This window comes from Suricata suricatta, chromosome 1 (assembly GCF_006229205.1).
Source record: "Suricata suricatta isolate VVHF042 chromosome 1, meerkat_22Aug2017_6uvM2_HiC, whole genome shotgun sequence".
In the NCBI taxonomy this organism is placed as follows: domain Eukaryota; kingdom Metazoa; phylum Chordata; class Mammalia; order Carnivora; family Herpestidae; genus Suricata; species Suricata suricatta.
Window position 1 is genome coordinate 100,074,909 of NC_043700.1, and position 4,627 is coordinate 100,079,535.

Consider the following 4,627-nt stretch of genomic DNA (forward strand, 5'->3'; position numbering starts at 1 on the left):
TGACAATGCACATGGTGCATATTCTAGGAGATTTTTCATTAAAGTAAATTTTCTTCAAAATATATTCAGTTTTAAAAATTGTTAGTTTAGGAATGAACTTGTCCAATGCGTCACTCTTCTTTCTTCTTACTGAACATAATCATCAAATGACAATGTTAAAAACCTTATGTTTGTCAAGAGTAAATTTGAAAAGAGGGTTGAATGATAAATATAGCATGTGCTTTTTTACTGCTTGGCCAGATTAGCTTAGTATTGATTTTGTGTTGAAAGCAAAGTGTTTTATGCCTGTTTGGATTTATCTTTCTAGTATGTTTATTGTTGATGGAGAACACCAAGTATCAACCATAATTTTGTTAGGGTACAGATATTCTGTTACCAGTGTCAATTCTGAGATTATTAGAGTAAAAATGTGTGTGGAACCAGTTAATAGTTATGCCTAAGGGATATTCAGGTCTGGGTTTTAGAAAGCTTGCTTTGATAACAAAATAATTTTATTTCGTATATTGTTCTTCTTACTAATTAATTGTTTTTTGAGAAAAAATTTTCCTTTACTGGAGTAATTGACCTAGTTTGACCACATGCCAGTTCTCTAGTTAGGAGAAGGTGAGAAATCTAACAATCCCACTTTATTTTATCTATAAACAAAGAAATTAAGTCCTCAAAGGGCATTGGGTACTAAAAGAGAAAGTAATAATTTTTGGTCTGTTTCATTACATAATTCCCTTAATGATATGTAGCAGTTATTATTTCAATATCAAAGAACTAAGAGGTAAGAATTAGCAGAAGGGATAGGGATCTTTAGTTAGGTTCCAAAAACACTGAGTAAAGTCAGAGATTGCTCATTTTAGTGATATCTTTTAATAATCAATATAAAGATACAACAGTATTTACACAGCAAGATTGCAATTTTGTGTTTGTATCATTTTGATAGAATATAACTGATATTTTATAATCTTAATTAGATATTAAAGTAAAAACTGGTTCATAATATTCAAGAGACTTTATTCTATATTGAAAAATATGGTCATGTATTTCATTTGTCACTGGGTAAAAAAAACCCATACAGTCCATTCCTCACCAAGACTTATTCCTTGTCTTTGCCATTCTAACAGGTGTGGGGTGACATCTCATTGTGGTTTTGATATGTATTTCCCTGATGATTAGTGATGTTGAACATCTTTTCATGTGTCTGTTGGTCATCTATAGTCTTCATTGAAAACTTATTTAGTCAGGTCCTCTGCCCATTTTTTTATTGGATCATATAATTTTTTGTATTGGGCTGTATAAGTTCTTTATATATTTTGGACATTAACCCGTTATCTGATAGATTATTTGAAAATATCTTCTCCCACTCAGTAGGTTGCCTTTTTTTATTTGTTTATAGTTTTCTTCACAGTGCAAGAAAGAGCTTATTTCATTTTTAAAAAATTTTTTATTTTTTATTTAGTTTTGAGAGACAGAGACAGTACGATCAGGGGAGGGTCAGAGAAAGAGGGAGACACAGCATTTGAAGCAGGCTCCAGGCTCTGAGCTAGCTGTCAGCACTGAGTCTGACATGGGGCTCGAACCCACGAACCGTGAGATTATGACCTGAGCTGAAGCCGGATGCTTAACCGACTGAGCCACCCAAGTGCCCCTGAAGAGCTTATTTTAAAACACACATTATTCCAAGTGACCACAGTGATAAACTAAGCTAATGAATATCATTATATGCCATGGAATACATTCTTCCTTTCATGTTAATTATTATTATTATTATTATTATTATTATTATTTGCTGATTTCAAACTCAATCAGCTGGGATGACTAGTTTCAAATTTTCTTGAGTGCTAGATGCCTGAATTACCTCTGAAGTCAATTACTATATGGATCTTTCTCCCTACTCTAAGTCAATGGACTACATTCCCACAGGTCTAAGCAGGAAGTGTTCATTGAGAAATATTAATAAGCTCCCAGAAACAACTGTAAGACCACACCAGAGAACTTGGTGGTTAACTAATACTGCTGATCCTAATGCTTCCGTGCTATTTGGAAAGAGCTACCATAATTATTTATTATTTTATTTTTAGCTTTTAAATTGTTTTATTACTCAAAGTAAGCTTCATTTTATTACTTAGCTTTCTAACTTTTGCTGGGCCTTTAACACTTTCAGGATTTTCTGCTCCCCAATACAGAAAACACACTTGATCTGGTCAGGAACATATTTAGCACATATGGAACCATTATAAGCTTCTGACAAGTTTTTTTTTCTTTTTTCTTTTTAGACAGCCCCACAAGAACTTTGGTTTTTATAGCATAGATCCTTTGAAGTTAGCCTGAAAACATGTCACATGGAGATTTTGGTGTTTCTCCAACCTCTCGGTATAAAAGTAAACAATTCTATTACCAGGGGTTTGCAACACCCTAATTTTGTTAGAAGCTGTACTGTAGGATAGTTTATAACAGTATGACAAACACTGGACCATTCAGAATGCCTCCAGACATATCCCTGGAAAAGCAAAGGCCACCATTATTACTAACCTCATAAACTCACTGCTTTTGCTCCTGTGTGCTACAATTTTGGTACCCTAACTTGTTCCCTGATGTGACTTCCTTGTGAATTAGAGTCTCATGTAGCTTCACCAAACTGGCAGAACCTGTCACATGTACACAAGCTAGCAGAAGAGGTCATTAGAAATATAGAGTGTCAATTGGGAAAATGAGATACACAATGGAGGGGCAATGAAAATTCACAATGAGTGCTTGATAGCTGTCAGATAGCTGTTAGTGAGAGATTTGCACTAAAAATAATATATAATTCATAATGATACAATAGCAAAAAATTATAAGGAGCTTACATTGTACAATTTTTTCTAACAGTCCTGGAGGAGGGGCAGAGAGAGAGGGAAAATCTCAGGCAGACTGCATTGTCAGTGCAGAGCACCAGGCAGGGCTTGAACTCATGAAACTGTGAGATCATGACCTAGAGCTAAAATCAAGAGTCAAACACTCAGCTGACTGAGCCACCAGGTGCCCTGCATTCTGCATATTAATTCGTTTTATCATTACATCTTCCCAGTGTGATTGATACCATTATTTATCCTATTTTATGGATGAGGAAACCAAAGCATTGAAACGTTAAAGAACATGCCCAAGTCACAGTGATTGCATTCAGTGAGATTTAGATGCAGATAGTGTTTCAGGAGTCCAGAATCTTACTCTTAATCAATATACACATGATCTTTCACATATAAACATCAGCAAATCAATATGGAATAGGTAAAATAAAAACGAATAGAACATATGAATAGGAAGATCACAATATAAACAGTGATGGTTAATAAAATTGATTATTAACACTGTAGAGAAAACTATGATATAATTATATTCTTTGGGCCCAATATTCACACAATTATTTGACTGAATTACATTTATCTTAAAGAACTGCCTATGTATCATTTTCTTGAAGTTCATTCACTGATTCTTTAAATACATAGCTCAAATCCACTTCAAGCTTCTCCATACTACTGACCATCAGAATTGTTACAGTCTTTAGTTGTAAGTGTTAAGTTTTTAGATGTTACCATCATGAGAATATGTGCCTTGTTTGATATACCTTCGGTAGTGTTCTCATACTAGCCACTTGATAAAAAATATTGTTAAATGTAATAAAAATGTCTTCTATTGACTCTTAAAAATTATTCTAAAATTCTAGGCATCCTTTCCCTTTAGAAATTTCTAATATATACTTTAAAAAATAAAATAACATACTTTCTCCACAATAGAACATGCTCTAATCTCTTTAGAGTTTTACTCCTGTAACATACATTAGCATATTTATTAAACCAGCAGAGATTGAAGTCCTTTCAAAGGAGGTAAAGAAAATAGTACAAATTGTAATGATTTTTAATCAAACCAGAAGATAATGAAATCTTGTGAAGTGGAAATTCATCCACTTAGTAGATTAAAATAACAAGATGGAAAGGAATAAAAAGGAAAAAATAATCAAAGGGTTCTGAATTTCTAATAGAAAAAAACTATTATTGGAAGATTAAATATACCTTTAAAATAAAAATGATTTAAAATCTGTCTCAATTAGGTTAAGTTGCACTTACGAGATTTCCTTTCTATAAAACTTCATGTATTAACTTCACTATTTGATTTGACTATTGTATGCCTTAGATATGAATATATTCATGTGTTAAGCTGTCTGAATTAATTTAAATAGATATAACTTGGTTAACATTAATAGTCTGTTTTGACAAATTGAAAGGAAAAAGTACCTTAAAATTTGAAGACAAACTATATGAAAATTTTTACATCCTCGAGAAATATGTTTCATTGTATGTAAGAGTGTATTAAAATTGTGCAGGTGAAATAATTCTTATAGAAAGCTTCATTGTAATGTGTATAAACTAAGCAAGAGTGAAATTTTAGAACCAAAGAACAATCACAGCAGTATTGTAGATTACAATGAGAATATGCTTTTAATTTTAGAACTATCTGCCTTAGAATTGGCTTGCTTTGAGAGGAATTTGTATATATTGAGCACAGTCATATTTTTCCTGAACCTTTTGATAAGCAAGACCAACAGATCCAGCAAATACCATTGGAAATGTTGATACTGAAGTATGTATGAATCGAATTG

General features: G+C 32.5%; 1 pseudogene; it reads right to left on the bottom strand.

Annotated features, from left to right (window-relative positions):
• Positions 1 to 2,113: 2,113 nt before the first annotated feature.
• LOC115301386 lies at positions 2,114 to 2,465 on the bottom strand (annotated as a pseudogene).
• Between the last annotated feature and the right edge of the window lie 2,162 nt (positions 2,466 to 4,627).